This window comes from Schistocerca gregaria, chromosome 9 (assembly GCF_023897955.1).
Source record: "Schistocerca gregaria isolate iqSchGreg1 chromosome 9, iqSchGreg1.2, whole genome shotgun sequence".
Taxonomy (NCBI): domain Eukaryota; kingdom Metazoa; phylum Arthropoda; class Insecta; order Orthoptera; family Acrididae; genus Schistocerca; species Schistocerca gregaria.
In genome coordinates this window covers 181,306,822-181,329,873 of record NC_064928.1, presented here as the reverse complement: position 1 = coordinate 181,329,873, position 23,052 = coordinate 181,306,822, and the positions used below count along the sequence as shown (strand labels likewise).

At 47.0% G+C, this 23,052-nt stretch overlaps 1 protein-coding gene across 1 annotated transcript in view; it reads right to left on the bottom strand.

The window, feature by feature from the left end:
- LOC126291490 (uncharacterized) overlaps positions 1-21,009 on the bottom strand; it is a 103,399-nt gene extending 82,390 nt beyond the window's left edge. The window contains exon 1 of the mRNA XM_049984998.1: positions 20,930-21,009. The gene's annotated coding sequence lies outside the window, so the exon portion shown is untranslated. The remainder of the gene's footprint in view (positions 1-20,929) is intronic.
- Between the last annotated feature and the right edge of the window lie 2,043 nt (positions 21,010-23,052).

Genomic DNA, 23,052 nt, shown 5'->3' with positions numbered 1-23,052 from the left:
CCGGATAAATGAAACCACGCCTCATCAGTAAAAAATGTTTCCATTTTGTTGAACGAAATTTTTAACCATTGACAATAATGCAGTCTCTTGCCAAGATCAGTATTTTTCAGTTCTTGCACGACCTTCGCTTTGTATGGGAAAAGTTCTAACTTTTTCCTTACAGCTGTGTGGGCCGTTCCGACACTAATATCGATTTCCTGGTGGAGTTTTCTTACTGACTTGGACATTTTATCAGAAATATCGAGTAGTTTATCCTCAGACAAAACGCTAGGACGACCACTTCTCCCTATATCTGTCACTGAACCCGTACTTCGGAATCTGTTAATCAAATCTCACACAGTATCACGATGTGGGAGTTTTGTCTCCAGGAAAACTGAATTAAATGTTTGACGAGCTGAAACTCTGTATTTACCATCAGCTTTGAACACTTGTTCGACTTAAAACACACGTTCTTCAATGGTTAGCATTTCAACCGTGACAAAAACGACACAAACGAAAAAAGGAACTAAACTTGAACGTTCACGTCAACACGTAATGACACACACCAACGGCACTACTGACGCTGGCTGAGATAAACGAAACAGTGGAATGTTGGGAGAGTCCACTTGAAGGGAAGTAACCCAGGCAGGCGAACAATCATACGGCACGTGCGCCTAACAATCATAATGCATTGCGGAGAGAGTTTTTGAACAGCCTGTATGGCGTACAAGGCAACTAGCATGACGTCACAAGTCCGCTGCAGAGCCCATATTTCCCGTAGGTCAAGCTGTGAACTGACAAAGGAACATGCCATAAGTCGCTGTCAGACTCAGTTACAAGTTGCAGAGTGAAAATAATGGGACATCTATTTTGGCTTAGGTCCCACACCGAATAGTTTCTGAGAACATGGTAGTCAAAGTTGTGACCGTACTTCGGCGCTTGAAATTGAGCGACTTGGCAGCATGACCATTACGACCGTCATTTCTAATTAGTGCAACTCGTGTTTTTCTTTTTTCCCCACGGAAGTAAGTCATATCAACATTGAGAAAAAAAATAAGCACTCCAAATCTTATTAAAACTAGATTTTATCATTACAAGTCTTATATAATTAAAAGTAACTGAAAATGAAAACCATAAAAATTATAGTAGAGGTATTTCAATTTTTGGTCTGATGTTTGCTTTTATATTTCCCCCAACGCATTCCCGAGGATAATATCTATCAGAGAGACATTCATAGCACAAACATTCGAAGCGCCATGAACAACGCGCAAAGGCACGTATACCAGTCACACTTTTTAGTTAGAAAGCTACCTTGGTAACGTTCTAAAATACTTCGCGAACTGACAAATAATTATTCAGATTGCAGCTTTCAAAAAAATGCTTAGTGGTTTACGGTCAAATTACCGCCAGATCGCGAGGTATTTAGCGACGTTAACGAGGGTGCCTTTAAACAAAAAACTGTCACTGTGGCGTATGTGCCTTTGCGCTTTGCTTGTGGCGCTCCGAATTTTTATGCTTTGTGTGTTTTTATGGTAGACATTGCCTATCTGGAATGCATTGGTGCTGCTGAAGTATGAAAGCAAAATTCAAACAAAAAACTGAAATACTGGAATTTGTGTGTTTTTCTTTTATTTTCAGTTACTGTAAATTATGTAAGATTTGTTTTAATAAAATATAGTTTTAATAAGATTTTAAATGCTTCTTTTGTCAGTATTGATGCCACGTACTTCCGCAAGAGAACGGAAAGGAAAAAACCAATATGAGTTTATATTTGAACACGGAGCACGCGTATCAGTTTGCGCAGTTAACGCCGCGCGCGTTTACTGATCAAGTGTCATTTTCTATGAAACTGTCGACTCTTTGCACCTACAAGGCGTTATCTAAAGATGACGGGTTTATTTTTCAATTTCGCAAGCATTATACAACCGATCTCCAATAAAACTTATTTTTTTTTGTCTTGTTGGTGTACGTTTTGAGTATTTAATTTATTGGTGACAGCCGGAAAGATTATGTGTGTTTTCGCGTTCTCGGCGAATTTTTACTTTCGATAAAAATGGATCAAAGTATCTGCATTAAATTTTGCTTGGAAAATGGAATCAAGTGCATCACCGCATTCGAAATGTTGACTGTGGCTTTTGACGAATCTACTATGAGTATGATAAGAGTTTAAGACTGGTTAAAAAGTTTCGAAGAGGGTCGAAAGACGTTGAAGAAGACGACCGCCCACCGACGCCCTGGTACATCTATTAGTGATGAGAATGTGGAGGAAGCGAAGAAAATGGTTCTGGAAAATCGCCGAATCACCCTCAGAGGGATTGATGAGTGATGAGTCGGCATATCCTTAGGCTCATGCCAAGAAATTTTTAGTATGTTTCGGGGATGGAACGTCAGCAGCAATGTTTGTTTCGAAATCGTTGAGTTTCGAGCAAACCCGACGAGGCGTAGACATCACTCAGGAACTGCTGGCAAGTCGACAACGATCTACAACTTCTGAAGAAGTTATAGCAAGGGACGAAAAAAAAGTAAGAGCCTACGGAATATCAGACCAGCTGTGTGGCTTGATTGAAGAGTATTTACCAAAGAGAACACAGCATGTTGTTATCAATGGAAAGACGTCTACAGATGTTAAAGTAACCTCTGGTGTGCCACAGGGGAGTGTTATGGGACCATTGCTTTTCACAATATATATAAATGACATAGTAGATAGTGTCGGAAGTTCCATGCGGTTTTTTGCGGATGATGCTGTAGTATACAAAGAAGTTGCAGCATTAGAAAATTGCAGCGAAATGCAGGAAGATTTTCAGCGGAAGGCACTTGGTGCAGGGAGTAGCAACTGACCCTTAACATAGACAAATGTAATGTATTGCGCATACATAGAAAGAAGCATACTTTATTGTATGATTATATGATAGAGGAACAAACACTGGTAGCAGTTACTTCTGTAACATATCTGGGAGTATGAGTACGGAACGATTTGAGGTGGAATGATCATATAAAATTAATTGTTGGTAAGGCGGGTGCCAGGTTGAGATTCATTGGGAGAGTCCTTAGAAAATGTAGTCCATCAACAAAGGAGGTGGCTTACAAAACACTCGTTCGACCTATACTCGAGTATTGCTCGTGTGGGATCCGAACCAGGTCGGGTTGGCAGGAGATAGAGAAGATCCAAAGAACAGCGGCGCGTTTCGTCACAGGGTTATTTGGTAACCGTGATAGCGTTACGGAGATGTTTAGCAAACTCATGTGGCAGACTCTGCAAGAGAGGCGTTCTGCGTCGCGGTGCAGCTCGCTGTCCAGGTTTCTAGAGGGTGCGTTTCTGGATGAGGTATCGAATATATTGCTTCCCCCTGCTTATACCTCCCGAGGAGATCACGAATTTAAGTTTAGAGAGAGATACGAGCGCGCACGGAGGCTTTCCGGCAGCCGTTCTTCCCGCAAACCATACGCGACGGAACATTAATGGGAGGAAATGACAGTGTCACGTAAAGTGCCCTCCGCAACACACCGTTGGGTGGCTTGCGGGGTATAAATTTAGATGAAAAATGGGTTTTGCGGGCCGGCCGGGGTGGCCGAGCAAATCTAGACGCTACAGTCTCGAACCTTGCGACCGCTACGGTCGCAGGTTGGACCCTTGCCTCGGGCATGGATGTGTGTGATGTCCTTAGAACTACTTAAATGTAACTAACGTAAGTTCTAGAGGACTGATCACTTCAGCAGTTGTCCCATAGTGCTCAGAGCCATTTGAACCACTTTTTACCACTTTTCCGTGTGTGTGTGTGTGTGTGTGTGTGTGTGTGTGTGTGTGTGTGTATGTGCAGGGGGGGGGGGGGGGGGGGGTATGCGGGTATGACGTCCAAACAAAGGCTAGTCGTAACAACGGGAACTACCTGAAGAGCTAAGACCGGAAAAAATTCGGTAACATGTGAAGGTTCTTTCCACCGTTTTCTCCGAGTGCAGCGGGATAGTGCATCATGAGTACCTGGCTTGTGGTCGTGCGGTCAATAAGGGATACTAGCTGCAAGTTATCCGCCGTCTGTATAAATCAACCTGAAGACAGCGGCCAAAATTCTCGCAAAACCACTCGTGCAAAACCGCGTCACGATGATGCTCCCTCTCACACATCAATGCTTGTTCATGATTCTTTGCCAAAAACAAAACCGGTTCGTTGCCTCAGCCACCATATTAGTCGGATTTGGTGCCCTGCGACTTCTTTCTCCTATTTCTAGGAGCGCTCTCAACATACAACCTTGAGCAGTTGGTTAGAAAACCAACTCGAGATGCGAACATATTAGATATCTTGGCGACAAACAGACCTGATCTTTTTGAGGAAGTTTATCTAGAAGAAGGTATTAGCGACCGTTATGTCGTTGTGGCTTCTATGTCAGTGGAAGTTGCAGGAAAAACCAAAGAAACAGCGTAGAGTTTTCTTGTTTGGTAAATGAAATGAAAGTGTCATTTATGAATATCTTCATAGTCAGCTCCAAGCATTCACCGCGGGACACAAAATTATTGAGCATCTTTGGTCGGAATTGAAAGGTATTGTCCACCATGTACTAGAGAAGTATGTGCCTAGCAAAAGTGTAGGGGAGGGAAAGGATCCGCCTTGGTACAGCAAACATATTAGGATGTTGCTGAGAAAGCAGAGAATTTTGCACAGCCGTTTTGAACGTAGTCACTGCCCCGCTAACAAATTACGCGAAATGAAAGCAGCTGTCAGAAGGCCAATGAGAGATTCTTTTAAATAATTTGGAAGCAATATTTTATCTGCAGATTCTAAAAATAACTCCAAAAAATTATGGTCGTACGTAAAATATATGAACGCTACAGATAATTCAATACCTTCTCTTGCTGACAGTACGGGTAATGTAACTGTTGATGATGAACAGAAGGCCCAAATTCTAAACCTTGCTTACAAAAACTCGTTTACGGTAGAGGACTGCAGCACCATTCCCCCTTTCAACTATCGAACAAACGAAAGGATGGCGGACATAGTGTTTAGTGTATCTGGGATTATAAAACAGTTAAGATACGTAGTCGCCAGGAAGTCATCTGGCCCAGACGGTATCCCAGTAAGATTATATGTTGACTATGCTACAAATATAGCACCATTCTTATCCATCATCTATCAGAGATCATTGGAATGGCGGAAAGTTCCACGGGACTGGAAGAAGGCCCAGATCATAGAAATCTATAAAAAGGGTAGAAAATCGGATGCATATAATTACCGACCAATTTCACTGACATCGATATGTTGTAGAATCATGAATTTTGTGTGCAAACATAATTAACTTGCTAGACACAGCTAAGCTCATCTGGAGAAACCAGTACGTTTTAGGAAACTGCGATCATGCGAGACACAGCTGGCCCTATTTGTGCTAGATATACAACAGGCTCTAGATAACGGCTCCCAGGTTGATGCCATATTTGTCGACTTTCGAAAGGCGTTTGACTCAGTTCCGAACTGTCGCTTGCTCCAAAAAGTGCGCGCTTACTGTCTATCCGACGACATATGCGGTTCGATAGAAAGTTTTCTGACAGACAGGGAGCAGTTTGTCGTCCTGAACGGGGTGACTTCAACAGAAACAAGCGTAACTTCAGGTGTGCTCCAGGGCAGCGTAATAGGTCCGCTGCTTTTTACAGTTTACATAAACGATCTGGTTGATGGTACTGACAGCGGCATTAGACTGTTTTCCTATGATGCTGTCGTCTACAGGAAAGTAGTATCACACAAAAGTTGTGAAGAAATCAATGAGGATTTGCAGAAAATAAATACGTGGTGTAATGACGGGCAGTTATATATCAATATTTGTAAGTGTAATCTACTGCATATAACAAGGCGAAAATCCCTATTAATGTACGAGTACAAAATAAATGATCAGTCATTGGAAACGGTAACATCAGTCAAGTATTTCCGTGTAACTATTCGAAATGATCTCAAATGGAATGATCAGACTACATAAGTAACGGATAAGGCGAACTCTAGATCGCGGTTTATTGGTAGAATCCTGAAGCGATGCAGTCCTTCAACAAAGGAAATAGCTTACAATACGTTAGTTCGTCCAGTCTTAGATTATTGTTCGTCTGTATGGGACCCTTACCAGTTGGGTCTGATTCAAGAGATTGAGAACGTCCAAAGAAGAGCGGCAATACTCGTGACTGCTACATTGAGCCATCGCGAGAGCGTTACAAATCTCATAGAAATTTTGAAGTGGACTACACTTGCAGATAGACGACGCGCTAAACGGAAGGGGCTGCTCACTAAACTCCGAAATACGATCTTCGCCGAGGATGTAGAGCATATATTATTACCACCAACTTTAAAATAGCGTAATGATCACCCGTCAAAGCTAATGGAAATTAGAGCTCGTACTGAGGCGCTCAGACAGTCGTTATTCCCTCGCGCGATCCGCGAGTGGAACAGAGGGGGAGAAATATGACTTTGGTGCGAATTGTGCCCTCCGCCACACACCGCTTGGTGGCTAGCGGAGTATATATGTAGATGTAGAATCTGAAGAGAACCGTGAAGGGATGTGATGTCGTTTTTCTATCACTGATGAGATAAAAACAATCACTAAAGCCGCAGAACACTATAAAGGAAACTGAGTTCCAGAAGGGCTTCCTAGATTGGAAAATGCGCTGCCGCAAGTCAATTATATCTGAGGGAGTGGGGGGTGGGGATTACTGCGAAGGGGACAAAGCTGACGCTGATGAATAAATAAAGATTGTGTAAGAAAAGCGCGAATCCCCGTTACTCTCTGTAACACCCCTTATTTCACCCTCTGAAGTCTCGACTGTGCCATGGCGCGGCGAACGGCGGGTCCCCCTGGGGCGACAGCCAGTGAGTGCTGCCTTCCTCTGGCAGCCATCGCCTGTCGTGGGAGGGCGCGCAAACTCCGCTGCAACCCTTTCCCTTTCCCTTCCCTCTGTCTTTGTGTCATAAAGCAGTATCCGAGACGCCCCGACCACTAAGCGACGACGGAGAATTCGAAACCGCCTCCCCGGCTGTTAGCCGAACCTTACGACGTTAAATCCAATTTCCTGCGCGCACCCCCCGTCCCTGTCTTAACGCCAGCTCTCGTTAAACCGGCACCCTTCTCTAGTCTCACACGATACCCGAAGTCTTAAGGCGCACAGCCATATACACTACTGGCCATTAAAATTGCTACACCAAGAACAAATGCAGATGATAAACGGGTATTCATTGGACAAATATATTATACTAGAACTGACATGTCATTACATTTTCACGCAGTTTGGGTGCATGGATCCTGCGAAATCAGTACCCAGAACAACCACCTCTGGCCGTAATAACGGCGTTGATACGCCTGGGCATTGAGTCAAACAGAGCTTGGATGACTGCTCATGCTGCTTCAACATCATACCGCAGTTCAGTGAGAGTAGTGACTGGCGTATTGTGACGAGCCAGTTGCTCGGCCACCATTGACCAGACGTTTTCATATTGTGCTAACAGTTATTGGATCTCGACGAACGCGAACAGCTGGTTAGCGATACGATAAACCGCAATCGCGATAGACTACAATTCGACCTTTATCAAAGTGATGGTACGCATTTCTCCTCCTTACACGATGCATCACAACAACGTTTCAGCAGGCAACGCCATTCAACTGCTGTTTGTGTATGAGAAATCGGTTGGAAACTTTCCTCATGTCAGCACGTTGTAGGTGTCGCCACCGGCGCCAACCTTGTGTGAATGCTCTGAAAAGCTAATCATTTGCATATCACAGCATCTTCTTCCTGTCGGTTAAATTTCGCGTCTGTAGCACGTCATCCTCTTGGTGTAGCAATTTTAATGGCCAGTAGTGTACTTGGTAATACACAGCTGGCAGCACTAGGAGAGGTAGCACGTAGCGAAAATTTCGGTTACTGTGCCTGTACGGTATGCTAAGAGGCACAACATTATCTGAATTTATGAATTAATGTGTGTTGCAACAGCCACTTGTTACTAATATGCTATTAGCACAAAGCGTTTCGGCGGCTCATTCACTTTGTCACAAATTAAATAGATTCTAGAGTTTCAGACACTTGTAGGTATGGTTTGTATGCTGTGCAAAATTCATCGAAAAATATCTCTTACTTATGAAGGAAAGTGTACCTATAGCAACAAATGCAGCAAAAATGATGAAATTTCACACGTAAAAAAAGTTATTTTGCTATGTTTTTGCACTTCCGCTGGTACGAGTGTGAATCCTGAATCCTTCCTGGTCATGCTGACAAAGTTTTATGAATTTACTTGTGAAAGTATGGACAGTGGAAATTAAAATGTCCTGTGGTGCCTCTCCTGCTCCACGTCGGCCCGTTTGACGTCCAACCCCCCCCCCCCCCCTCCCCCCCTGGCGTCTGATGTCAGCTCCGCCACAGTTCGCCGCCTGTCCTGTTTGACCAGTCTGCCCAGCCTACGACGTCTGACATCTGTAATGAGGGGTGCCCGCCCAACCTCACGACGTCTGGTCGCGGTTTCACCTTGGTTTCGCCACATGTTGAAAACACTCATCACAGGGCTCTTCCAACACCCGACAAGTCGTGCAGTTTCCGAAATACTTGTGCCCAGCCTCAGGGCCATCACAATCTGCCCTCGGTCAAACTCATGTACACTCCTGGAAATTGAAATAAGAACACCGTGAATTCATTGTCCCAGGAAGGGGAAACTTTATTGACACATTCCTGGGGTCAGATACATCACATGATCACACTGACAGAACCACAGGCACATAGACACAGGCAACAGAGCATGCACAATGTCGGCACTAACACAGTGTATATCCACCTTTCGCAGCAATGCAGGCTGCTATTCTCCCATGGAGACGATCGTAGAGATGCTGGATGTAGTCCTGTGGAACGGCTTGCCATGCCATTTCCACCTGGCGCCTCAGTTGGACCAGCGTTCGTGCTGGACGTGCAGACCGCGTGAGACGACGCTTCATCCAGTCCCAAACATGCTCAATGGGGGACAGATCCGGAGATCTTGCGGGCCAGGGTAGTTGACTTACACCTTCTAGAGCACGTTGGGGTGGCACGGGATACATGCGGACGTGCATTGTCCTGTTGGAACAGCAAGTTCCCTTGCCGGTCTAGGAATGGTAGAACGATGGGTTCGATGACGGTTTGGATGTACCGTGCACTATTCAGTGTCCCCTCGACGATCACCAGAGGTGTACGGCCAGTGTAGGAGATCGCTCCCCACACCATGATGCCGGGTGTTGGCTCTGTGTGCCTCGGTCGTATGCAGTCCTGATTGTGGCGCTCACCTGCATGGCGCCAAACACGCATACGACCATCATTGGCACCAAGGCAGAAGCGACTCTCATCGCTGAAGACGACACGTCTCCATTCGTTCCTCCATTCGCGCCTGTCGCGACACTACTGGAGGCGGGCTGCACGATGTTGGGGCGTGAGCGGAAGACGGCCTAACGGTGTGCGGGACCGTAGCCCAGCTTCATGGAGACGGTTGAGAATGGTCCTCGCCGATACCCCAGGAGCAACAGTGTCCCTAATTTGCTGGGAAGTGGCGGTGCGGTCCCCTACGGCACTGCGTAGGATCCTACGGTCTTGGCGTGCATCCGTGCGTCGTTGCAGTCTGGTCCCAGGTCGACGGGCACGTGCACCTTCCGCCGACCACTGGCGACAACATCGATGTACTGTGGAGACCTCACGCCCCACGTGTTGAGCAATTCGGCGGTACGTCCACCCGGCCTCCCGCATGCCCACTATACGCCCTCGCTCAAGATCCGTCAACTGCACATACGGTTCACGTCCACGCTGTCGCGGAATGGTACCAGTGTTAAAGACTGCGATGGAGCTCCGTATGCCACGGCAAACTGGCTGACACTGACGGCGGCGCCATTCAACGGCCAACACCGCGGATCCTTGTGTGTCCGCCGTGCCGTGCGTGTGATCATTGCTTGTACAGCCCTTTCGCAGTGTCCGGAGCAAGTATGGTGGGTCTGACACACCGGTGTCAATGTGTTCTTTTTTCCATTTCCAGGAGTGTAGATCTGGCGCCCTCTCTATTCTACACACGAACAGCAGGCTCACTGATGCTACATGCACCGTGCGTGAGTCTAACTAGCAGTCTTTACTTGTCAGGTGAAGCGCCTATCGCCTGAACGGGTTTGTATCAACAATAGGTCGGTGGTCATAATGTTCCGGTTGATTAGTGTATTTATACTCCATATAGCTTTTCTTTCTTTTCATATGGAGAACTCAAGTACCTACAGTACGGGAGAACATGCTCTGGGAAGTGCATGGGCTCATGAACGTGCACACGCCGGTAAAGCCATAAGAGATTTGCTACGCGATTTTGCGTCACTATCGCATAAAGAAGCCCCGCCAAAGCGAACGATACTGCGATGGCAACAGAAACTCTTCATAAGCGAATCCATTTTGGATGGAGCGATGGCACGTTGACCATTAACACGACAACAAATTTAGCAGCTGTGGTGTCACCGCCAGACACCACACTTGCTAGGTGGTAAGCTTTAAACTGGCCGCGGTCCGTTAGTATACGTCGGACCAGCGTGTCGCCACTATCAGTGATTGCAGACCGAGCGCCGCCACACGGCAGCTCTATTCTAGAGAGACACACTAGCACTTGCCCCAGTTGTACAGCCGACTTTGCTAGCGATGGTTCACTGTCTACATACGCTCTCATTTGCAGACACGACAGTTTAGCATAGCCTTCAGCTACGTCATTTGCTACGACTAGCAAGGCGCCATATTCAGTTACTAGTCTGAACAGATAATATTGTGAATCATGTACCGTCAAGAGCGACGTTCATCATTAATGGATTAAAGTTAAGTATCAAAATAATTACATGCGCTTTCTGAATTCTTATTCCTTGTCATGTTCCAGATCTCACATCAGTATAGTTCTTCCCTCCTCACGCCGGCCTGCGTGAGCTAAACGCGTGCATTTCGGCCGGTGTTGGCACTGATAATCTGGATCACCGAACAAGCAGAGCGTAAAGTATCAACATTTTTCACACATCTGCTAGGACATGTTCGAAAGAAAGAAATAATTAAATACACTCCTGGAAATGGAAAAAAGAACACATTGACACCGGTGTGTCAGACCCACCATACTTGCTCCGGACACTGCGAGAGGGCTGTACAAGCAATGATCACACGCACGGCACAGCGGACACACGAGGAGCGCGGTGTTGGCCGTCGAATGGCGCTAGCTGCGCACCATTTGTGCACCGCCGCCGTCAGTGTCAGCCAGTTTGCCGTGGCATACGGAGCTCCATCGCAGTCTTTAACGCTGGTAGCATGCCGCGACAGCGTGGTCGTGAACCGTATGTGCAGTTGACGGACTTTGAGCGAGGGCGTATAGTGGGCATGCGGGAGGCCGGGTGGACATACCGCCGAATTGCTCAACACGTGGGGCGTGAGGTCTCCACAGTACATCGATGTTGTCGCCAGTGGTCGGCGGAATGTGCACGTGCCCGTCGACCTGGGACCGGACCGCAGCGACGCACGGATGCACGCCAATACCGTAGGATCCTACGCAGTGCCGTAGGGGACCGCACCGCCACTTCCCAGCAAATTAGGGACACTGTTGCTCCTGGGGTATCGGCGAGGACCATTCGCAACCGTCTCCATGAAGCTGGGCTACGGTCCCGCACACCGTTAGGCCATCTTCCGCTCACGCCCCAACATCGTGCAGCCCGCCTCCAGTGGTGTAGCGACAGGCGTGAATGGAGGGACGAATGGAGACGTGTCGTCTTCAGCGATGAGAGTCGCTTCTGCCTTGGTGCCAATGATGGTCGTATGCGTGTTTGGCACCGTGCAGGTGAGCGCCACAATCAGGACTGCATACGACCGAGGCACACAGGGCCAACACCCGGCATCATGGTGTGGGGAGCGATCTCCTACACTGGCCGTACACCTCTGGTGATCGTCGAGGGGCCACTGAATAGTGCACGGTACATCCAAAACGTCATCGAACCCATCGTTCTACCATTCCTAGACCGGCAAGGGAACTTGCTGTTCTAACAGGACAATGCACGTCCGCATGTATCCCGTGCCACCCAACGTGCTCTAGAAGGTGTAAGTCAACTTCCCTGGCCCGCAAGATCTCCGGATCTGTCCCCCATTGAGCATGTTTGGGACTAGATGAAGCGTCGTCTCACGCGGTCTGCACGTCCAGCACGAACGCTGGTCCAACTGAGGCGCCAGGTGGAAATGGCATGGCAAGCCGTTCCACAGGACTACATCCAGCATCTCTACGATCGTCTCCATGGGAGAATAGCAGCCTGCATTGCTGCGAAAGGTGGACATACACTGTACTAGTGCCGACATTGTGCATGCTCTGTTGCCTGTGTCTATGTGCCTGTGGTTCTGTCAGTGTGATCATGTGATGTATCTGACCCCAGGAATGTGTCAATAAAGTTTCCCCTTCCTGGGACAATGAATTCACGGTGTTCTCATTTCAATTTCCAAGAGTGTAAATAGATACACATAATGACTTAAAAAAGGGGGTGACATGACTTTCTGACCAGACCATATTAGATATACTAGGGTTGTCCAGAAAGTAAGTTCCGATCGGCTGCGAAATGGAAACCACTGGGAAAATCCGGTAAAGCTTTGCACAGAGGTGTGGGGCAGTGTATCTAGTATGCCCGTCGATCGTGTCGCGTCGCTTTCAGTTTTGAGTGAACAGTGAGCACGTAAAGATGCGTAGGAAATAGCGTCTGCCACCAAGTGTAAGGGCCTGGTTAGAGATTTCGCCTGTGTCATGGAGCCCACGTAACGCAACTGTCGAGCAGTTCCTTCTTCGTGCCAATTCTCGGTCGCACACTGCAGGGGCAATGAAGACGCTACTGCAGCAGCGTTTCCGATGAGAAGGGTTTGATCACCCACAATACAGTCCGTAATTGGCTCCCCTTGAGTCTCATCCCTGCTCACAAGAACCGTTGGCTATGAAGGCAAAATTTTTCCAGAGAAAACGAGCTGCAGACCAGTGCAGATAACTGGCCAAAAGCGCAGGCGGCTGTTTCCTATGACGAGGATATTGGAAAGTTGATACAACACTACGACAACATTCGAAGTTGGAGCGGTGACTATGTAGAGAAGTAGGCGGAAGGTGTACCTAACTGTTACAAATAAAACGTTTCTGGTTTTCACTGTGGTTTCCATTTCGCGACCGATCTGAAGTTACTTTCTGGACAACCCCATATATTTTTTACTTTCATTAATTTGTTTGATTTGTTAATTTTTTTCAGTTTTAAGTTTTTTCTCTGAGACACTACTAGTAGTAGATGGGATTCTTTATTTGGGGAAGAAAATAAGTGACAGTGAGCTCAGTACAGACGACCTTAATCAGGGATTGTCACTACGAAGAAAACCGATTATGAAAAAAAGAGAAATTTGTTTAAATGCTACGAAGACTGTGGAATTTTGTCTGTAGTGTTGCCTTGTAAGCAAGTGAAAGGTGGACGATAAACAGTTCACACAAGAAAGGAAATAGAGGGATTTGAGATGTTGTGCTACACAATAATGATGAAGATTAGGTGTGTAGATAGGACGACTAATGAGGAGTTACTGCATCGACTAAAAGAAGTGATCGGTTTGTAGAGCACATCCTGAGACATCAAGCAATCGGCGATTTAGTAATGCAGCGAAGTACTGGGGGTAAAAATTGAAGATGGAGACGAACGCTTGAGTATGGGAAGCAGGTTGAAATGTAGTGTACTGCAGCAGTGGTGGAGAGGTGAAGAAGCTCGCACAGGATACACTAACGTGGAGAGCTGCGTCAGACAAGTCTTTGGAATGAGGACCACAACATTAACCGCCCCATCAACTTGTACGTTGCGCGCGTGGTAGAATACAGTGTTGATAGCGCTGGTGGGACAGCAATTACATTCCTGAGATAAACTACACATCCAAGCCGTGGGACCAACTCACTGCTCTTTTCTGTGAGCGGACAGTTTTGTTATGTATAAAGCGGCATTGGTGGTCGCCGCGTTAACAGCTGCTGAAGCTGAAGTTATACGTCTCGCGGTTCTAGGCGCTCAGTCCGGAACCGCGCGACTGCCACGGTCGCAGGTTCGAATCCTGCCTCGGGCATGGATGTGTGTGATATCCTTAGGTCAGTTCGGTTTAATTAGTTCTAAGTTCTAGGCGACTGATGACCAGAGATGTTAAGTCGCATAGTGCTCAGAGCCATTTGAACCTTTTTTTTTTTAAGTTATACGAGTCCAAGTCAATTACTACACGCAATTTAGTTATATTTCAGTCTATTTTGGTGGTACTGTCGTGTTCTACATCTACATCTACATCCATACTCCGCAAGCCACCTGACGGTGTGTGGCGGAGGGTACCCTGAGTACCTCTATCGGTTCTCCCTTCTATTCCAGTCTCGTATTGTACGTGGAAAGAAGGATTGTCGGTATGCTTCTGTGTGGGCTCTAATCTCTCTGATTTTATCCTCATGGTCTCTTCGCGAGATAGACGTAGGAGGGAGCAATATACTGCTTGACTCTTCGGTGAAGGTATGTTCTCGAAACTTTAACAAAAGCCCGTACGGAGCTACTGAGCGTCTCTCCTGCAGAGTCTTCCACTGGAGTTTATCTATCATCTCCGTAACCCTTTCGCGATTACTAAATGATCCTGTAACGAAGCCCGCTGCTCTCCGTTGGATACTCTCTATCTTCTCCATCAACCCCATCTGGCGCGGATCCCACACCGCTGAGCAGTATTCAAGCAGTGGGCGAACAAGCGTACTGTAACCTACTTCCTTTGTTGTCGGATTGCATTTCCTTAGGATTCTTCCAACGAATCTCAGTCTGGCATCTGCTTTACCGACGATCAACTTTATATGATCATTCCATTTTAAATCACTCCTAATGCGTACTCCCAGATAATTTATGGAATTAACTGCTTCCAGTTGCTGACCTGCTATTTTGTAGCTAAATGATAAGGGACCTTTCTTTCTATGTATACGCATCACATTACACTTGTCTACATTGAGATTCAATTGACATTCCGTGCACCATGCGTCAATTCGCTGCAGATCCTCCTGCATTTCAGTACAATTTTCCATTGTTGCAACCTCTCGATACGTTGATGATGTATGCTTTGTTTATTTGTTGTTATATCTTTGCAATTTTCAAGCTGGTAAGCTAGTTTCGCTATCGCTGTCGTGCTGTTAGTCATGGCTGCTCCGCTGTCTATTAGTAACAAAGAAGAGCAACGTACAGTGATCCGTTATTTGTGTGCGGAAAGCGTATCAGGGGCCGAAATCCATCGAAAACGTTCGGTAGAGTACGGGAACACTGTTTTGCCAGGACGGAGTGTCTACGAGTGGATTGAAAAGTTCCGAAATGGTCGCACAAGTGTTACCCCCGATGAAGGATCCGGACAACCATTTACCGCCACAAATGAAGAAGCCATTGAGCGTTCACGTGAAATGATTCTATGAGACAGACGATTAACTGTTGACGAAGTGCCACATCGCCTGCAAATTTCTCACGGTTCTGCCTACGAAATCATCGACAACAGACTTGGGTTTCATAAAACAACTCACACAGTTGCATTAACAAACGCGCTTGGACATCTGCAGAAGAACATTTGGCAAAGAAGGAGACAACTTCTTAGACAGGATCATTACTGGTGACGAAGCGGATCCATCATTACGAGCCGAAGAGTGAACGGCAGAGAATAGAATGGAAACATCCAAATTCGTCGCGGAAGAGGAAGGTCAACAGCCAACCGTCTGCAGGAAAACTGATGCTTATGGTTTTTTGGAACGCACGAGGTCCAGTACTGGAACATTATGAGGAAAGGCGCACAACAATAAACAATGTACGTTACAGTGAGAAGCAAACACCGAGGATTGGTGTTAAAAAAGTGTTTTGTTGTTGGACGACAACGCCCGTCCGCATACTGATGCCCACACTGCTGAAACTCTCCAGAAATTCAGATTTCAAGTTAAAATTGAAACAAATGGTTCAAATGGCCGTCGACCTGGGACCGGACCGCAGCGACGCACGGATGCACGCCAAGACCGTAGGATCCTACGCAGTGCCGTAGGGGACCACACCGCCACTTCCCAGCAAATTAGGGACACTGTTGCTCCTGGGGTATCGGCGAGGACCATTCGCAACCGTCTCCATGAAGCTGGGCTACGGTCCCGCACACCGTTAGGCCATCTTCCGCTTACGCCCCAACATCCTGCAGCCCGCCTCCAGTGGTGTCGCGATAGGCGTGAATGGAGGGACGAATGGAGACGTGTCGTCTTCAGCGATGAGAGTCGCTTCTGCCTTGGTGCCAATGATGGTCGTATGCGTGTTTGGCGCCGTGCAGGTGAGCGCCACAATCAGGACTGCATACGACCGAGGCACACAGGGCCAACACCCGGCATCATGGTGTGGGGAGCGATCTCCTACACTGGCCGTACACCTCTGGTGATCGTCGAGGGGACACTGAATAGTGCACGGTACATCCAAACCGTCATCGAACCCATCGTTCTACCATTCCTAGACCGGCAAGGGAACTTGCTGTTCCAACAGGACAATGCACGTCCGCATGTATCCCGTGCCACCCAACGTGCTCTAGAAGGTGTACGTCAACTACCCTGGCCAGCAAGATCTCCGGATCTGTCCCCCATTGAGCATGTTTGGGACTGGATGAAGCGTCGTCTCAGGCGGTCTGCACGTCCAGCACGAACGCTGGTCCAACTGAGGCGCCAGGTGGAAATGGCAAGGCAAGCTGTTCCACAGGACTACATCCAGCATCTCTACGATCGTCTCCATGGGAGAATAGCAGCCTGCATTGCTGCGAAAGGTGGATATACACTGTACTAGTGCCGACATTGTGCATGCTCTGTTGCCTGTGTCTATGTGCCTGTGGTTCTGTCAGTGTGATCATGTGATGTATCTGACCCCAGGAATGTGTCAATAAAGTTTCCCCTTCCTGGGACAATGAATTCACGGTGTTCTTATTTCAATTTCCAGGAGTGTATTTATAGTCTTATTGACCAGGTTTCAACACTTCTAAAAGTACCTTTATCAGAATTAAAACAATTACAACTGCCTATAACATAGTTACAAATTTATGGGAAAAGACATTTTTTATACGAAAAGTGTGAGTACTGACTAATAATAAAAGGCAGAGGCAGTACTTACATGTCACATATAAAATAATTAACAGGCCAGACTGGCTTAAGTTACAAAATATATAAAAAGGAATGCGTGAAGGCCACTATGGGGTGCTCGTACCTCTACAGCTACAGGTTGCAACGGACTCTAGTTGAAATCTGGTCAATAAGACTATAAATATAATTGTGACCGAGTGCTCATTTATTTCAATTTTAATTTAGAAACGGTCACTGAACCAAGCAGCCATGTTTAAAACTTTCAGCATTCAAGTACTGGATCATCCTCCATACAGTCCCGATCTCGCCCCTTCTGACTATCACTTGTTTGGTCCACCCAAACAGGCATTAAGGGGCCTTCGATTTGCCTCGAACGAAGCAGTGAGAGAAGTGGTGCATTCCTGGCTGGCAGCTCAACCGAGAACCTTCTTTTACGAGGGCATCGGAAAGTTTGTACAACGATGGACCAAGTGCGTTAGAAAGGCAAGGAGAGTGTGTCGAAAAATGATATTCTTGTAAGTTTCCTATTTGATTGCAATAAAATTTATAACTCCATTGAGAATAGTAATTGTCTTCGAACTTCCTGGCAGATTAAAACTGTGTGCCCGACCGAGACTCGAACTCGGGACCTTTGCCTTTCGCGGGCAAGTGCTCTACCAACTTTTTTTTTTTTTTAATGCTGACATACATTTTCTCTTACTACCGCATAAATAGTGTCTACAATGTCCATATGTTGACAAATAGTAGCTAATTAGAAAATTAATTAATTAAGGAAATGAATAAAACTGAAAATGCCCAAATGAAAGACATGAAAGCATTGCGGGTAGTACAAATACAAAAGAAACATGCTCCTGCAGCAATGAAATGAAATTAGTGTCGGGGGCGACACCTGCTCACGACCCGACGTTCGATAGAGCAAGAGAGCCATCTATCGACTCGTTCTCCAGACGTTGGTGTAAAACTGGGTCGTCTTGTCGAAATTAACTAACGGTCCGTAAGTGTGATCGATATCTATCTCGGCTTCTTCGTCTATCTCATTTCTTACCCGTCACACCCCATCTGGCCTGCGGGTCGGTAAATGCAAGTCGCAAGTAATTAGCGAAGTCTGGCCTATATTTCTTATGCTGTTGCAGCTTAGTGTGTCCATCCAGGAGAAAATTCCACAAATCCATTTTGTCCTTTTGCGATTCGTTATACACGTAGCCCACCACCATTTTTTTTTTTTTTTTGGACCGGAAAATAAGATTCTTGGGGGAAAAAAAGTATGTCTGAAGAAATTGTGTGAGGCGCGGAGCGTAACAGGAGCGCTAATATCTGTTGTGCCAAGTGCCACACTGGAGCCGTCCCACTACATGCTAAACGATGTTCATCAGTGTCCACCGTTGCGCAGCCTAAACATAGTGGAGTGTCTGCCAAATGAATCGCGTGCCGCCGTTGACTCGTTGCGAACTTCCTATTTACCACCACATACCATGTTGAGCATACCGACGTTGGGAGGTAAACGTTCCGTATAACGCGCCATATCTGTCGCCAGTTCTTGTTTGGGTACTTCTTTTCCAGGGTATTCCTGGGGCACCGGCGCAGTAAGAGTTGGTATACATCCCGCGTCGTCGGTAGTCGTGTTGGTGGGAAGGAATCTCTGACATAGCTAAGCCCCCCCCCCCCCCCAAAAAAAAAATATATACTTGAAATATGACAGCTTCGGTGAAATATGGCCCACATTGACTGACGGCAGCATGGAAGTGGGCGCTAGTACGTCGGCCAACGCACCCGAGATATTGCTAAATTGACCGCCGCCAACTGAGCTATCGAAGCACGACTCACGCCCGGTACCTCGTCTCCTAGCTTACAAACTTTACAGAAGCTCTCCTGCGAACCATGCAGAACTAGCACTCCTGAAAGAAAGGATATTGCGAAAACATGGCTTAGCCACAGCCTGGGGGATGTTTCCAGAACGCATGGTTCGCAGGAGAGCTTCTGTAAAGTTTGGAAAGTAGGAGACGAGGTGTTGGCAGAAGAAAAGCTGTGAGTAGCGGGCGTGAGTCGTGCCTCGCTAGCTCAGTTGGTAGAGCACTTGCCCGCGAAAGGCAAAGGTCCCGAGTTCGAGTCTCGGTCGGGCACACTGTTTTAATCTGCCAGGAAGTTTCATATCGGCGCACACTCCGCTGCAGAGTGAAAATCTCATTCTGGAGTAATTGTCTTATCCTAGTATGCAAGCCGTATGTTACGTAAGTCATCAGAAAAGCATGGGGTATCAGGCTGGCCACTGGTGCCTTCCGTATCAGTCCCATCCCCACCTGTGTGCTGAGGCAGGGGAACCGCCGCTCGCCATCCGGCGGAAACTCCTCATGGTGCGACGGGTGTGTCATTTCCTTGCCTGTCCTACCTCCCCTGCGTACCCTACCGTTGCCCGACCGCCTATGGAACGTCTCTTTTCCAGTCATCCCAGGGCAACGAGACCATTTGGGATTCGTGCCAAGCATTTGTTCGAGCCCCTTGGTGTGGAGCGTGTGGCCCCCCCAACGCCAAGGTTTTACCTGTCTGCCTCCCTGGTTGCTCCAGAGGCCCAGCGTCCTTTTAGTCTTGTCAGAGTACCGGAGGAGCTGCACTCCTGCGTTTGTTTTCACCTCCTTATTTTACGATATTTTAAACCAGCATCCCGACCATGTACCAGTATTCACGAATGGCTCTAAACAGGGGGACTCTGTTGGTTGTGCTGCTGTTTTCCCTGATCGGGTCGTCAAGTTACGGCTTCCTGCAGCGTTTACCATCTTTGATGCCGAATTGTTTGCGATCTTGAGGGCATTGGAGCAGATGAGATGTGTTCCCAGTCTTACGTTTCTCATCTGTTCTGACTCCCTGAGTACCCTTCAGACCGTGCAACACTCGTACCCAGCGGATACGGTAGTCCAGAACATCCACGATGCCCTACTCCACCTGCAACGGCAGGGGAAGGAGGTTTCTTTCTGCTGGGTGCCGGGACACGTGGGTATTAGGGGAAACCAACTGGCGGATGTGGCTGCCAAAGATGCATGTTCCCTTTCTCACGTTGTTGAATGTGCCGCCCCCTCCATGCTGTTACTTCCCTTTTGCGTTTTCGTGTTATGCGTCAATGAGAAGAGGAGTGGCTGACAGTCGGTGGAAATAAGCTGCGTCTGGTCAAGGCCACCACGCGGCCATGGCGTACGTCCCACCAGTCATGCAGGCGGGATGAGGTTCTCCTGACTCGCCTCCGCATCGGGCACAGTCCCTTAACGCGCGGTTTTTTACTCCGGCGGGAGGACCCCCCAATCTGCAGTGCTTGTGGCGTCCAAATTACTATCCGCCACATTTTACTTGACTGTCCTTTATTCTCTGACCAGAGGGCGGTGGCTTCTTTGCCACCGGATTTGCCCTCTATTTTGCAAGACGACGCAACGACTGTGGTTAAGGTCTTATGATTTTGTGTCCTGTCCAATTTGTTGCCTCGGATTTCAGAGAGAGGATTTTAATGTGCTGCTGGGTGACTGGCTCACCCAGGTTTCAGGTAAGAGGCCCTCAGTCACGATTACCTACTTGTTTCACTTCAATTTCTGTTCTCTTTTCCTCGTGTTTCCTTTCCTTTTTAGTGCGTTTCTTCTCCTCTTGTTTTGCCTCTGTATGTGAGGATTTTGAACTGCGTCAGGTCTGTGTGTTTTAGCCGTTCTCCTTGTTCGCTGTCCGTCTCCGTCCCTTCACAGCATGTGTTAGTTTTTTCTATGCGTTTGGGCGCTGATGACCACGCTGTTTAGCGCCTGAAAACCACACACACACACACACAGACAACAATGCGTCCACTTATAGGTGTCGGCTGCTCACCCCGGTGTCCTGAGTTCAGGCATAGCGTCGACCCCACAGACCCGGCACGTTGCGCTCGAACTCACCAGTCAGGGAACCTGCAACACACCAAGCACTCGGTCAACATCATCACTGTGGAATTTGACACTAGCAAACTGGAGGACTCTATTAATTTTGGAAAAACAAATATTCACAAATGTTTTGATTTGAAGGTTACACAGACGACAGCAAATAGACAAGAGAGGAGGAAGATCTACGCCGAGGTGACGAAAGTCATGGGATATCGATATGTCCATACACAGATGGAGGTAGTATCGCGTACACAGGGTATAAAAGGGCAGTGTGCATTGGCGGTGCTGTCACTTGTACTAAGCTGATTCGTGTGAAAGAGTTTCCGACGCGATGACGGCCGGACGACAGGAATTAAAACTTTGAACGCGCAACACTAGCTGTAACTAGATGCATGGGACATTCCACTTTGGAATTCGTTAGGAAAGTCAATGTTCCGAGATCCACACTTGACCTCTTAGCAACAAACAATCCAGAGCTAATAGAGAGCATCATGACTGATACAGGGATTAGTGATCACAAGGTCATTGTACCTAGGCTCAATACTTCCAAATCCGCCAGAAAAAAACGCAAAATAAATTTATTTAAAAAAGCGGATAAAGTGTCACTAGAAGCCTTCCTAAGAGACAATCTCCATTCTTTCCGAACTGACTATGCAAATGTAGATGAGATGTGGCTCAAATTCAAAGATATAGTAGAAACAGCAATTGAGAGATTCATACCTCATAAACTGGTAAGAGATGGAACTGATCCCCCGTGGTACACAAAAAAGGTCCGAACGCTGTTGCAGAGGCAACGGAAAAAGCAAGCAAACTTCAGAAGAACGCGAAATACCGAAGATTGGCTAAAATTTACAGACGCGCGAAATTTGGCACGGACTTCAATGCGAGATGCCTTTAATAGATTCCACAACGAAACATTGTCTCGAAATTTCGTAAAAAATCCGAAGAAATTCTGGTCGTATGTAAAGTACACAAGCGGCAAGACGCAGTCAATACCTTCGCTGCGCAGTGCCGATGGTGCTGTTACCGACGGCTGTCCGCTAAAGCGGAGTTATTGAACGCAGTTTTCCGAAATTCCTTCACCGGGGAAGACGAATGGAATGTTCCAGAATTTGAAACACGAACAGCTGCTAGCATGAGTTCCTTAGAAGTAGATACCTTAGGGGTTGCGAAGTAACTCATATCGCTTGATACGGGCAAGTCTTCAGCTCAAGATTGTACACCGATTAGGTTCCTTTCAGATTACGCTGATACAATAGCTCCCTACTTAGCAATCATATACAACCGCTCGCTCGCCGATAGATCTGTACCTACAGATTGGAAAATTGCGCAGGTCGCACCAGTGTTTAAGAAGGGTAGTAGGCGAAATCCATTTAACTACAGACCTATATCATTGACGTCGGTTTGCAGTAGGGTTCTGGAGCATATATTGTATTCACCTCGAAGGGAACGATCTATTGATATGTAATCATGGTTTCAGAAAACATCGTTCTTGTGCAACGCAGCTAGCTCTTTATTCGCACGAAGTAATGGCCGCTATCAACAGGGGATCTCAAGTTGATTCCGTATATCTAGATTTCTGGAAAGCTTTTGACACCGTTCCTCACAAGCGACTTCTAATCAAGCTGCGGGCCTATGGGGTATCTTCTCAGTTGTGAAACTGGATTCGTGATTTCCTGTCAGGAAGGTCGCAGTTCGTAGTAATAGACGGCAAATCATCGAGTATAACTGAAGTGAAATAAGGTGTTCCCCAGGGAAGCGTCCTGGAACCTCTGCTGTTCCTGATCTATAGAAATGACCTGTGTGACAATCTGAACAGTTCTCTTAGGTTGTTCGCAGATGATGCTGTAATTTACCATCTAGTAAGGTCATACGAAGACCAGTATCAGTTGCAAAGCGATTTAGAAAAGATTGCTGTATGGTGTGGCAGGTGGCAGTTGACGCTAAATAACGAAAAGTCTGAGGTGATCCACACGAGTTCCAAAAGAAATCCGTCGGAATTCGATTACTCGATAAATAGTACAATTCTCAAGGCTGTCAATTCAACTAAGTACCTGGGTGTTAAAATTACGA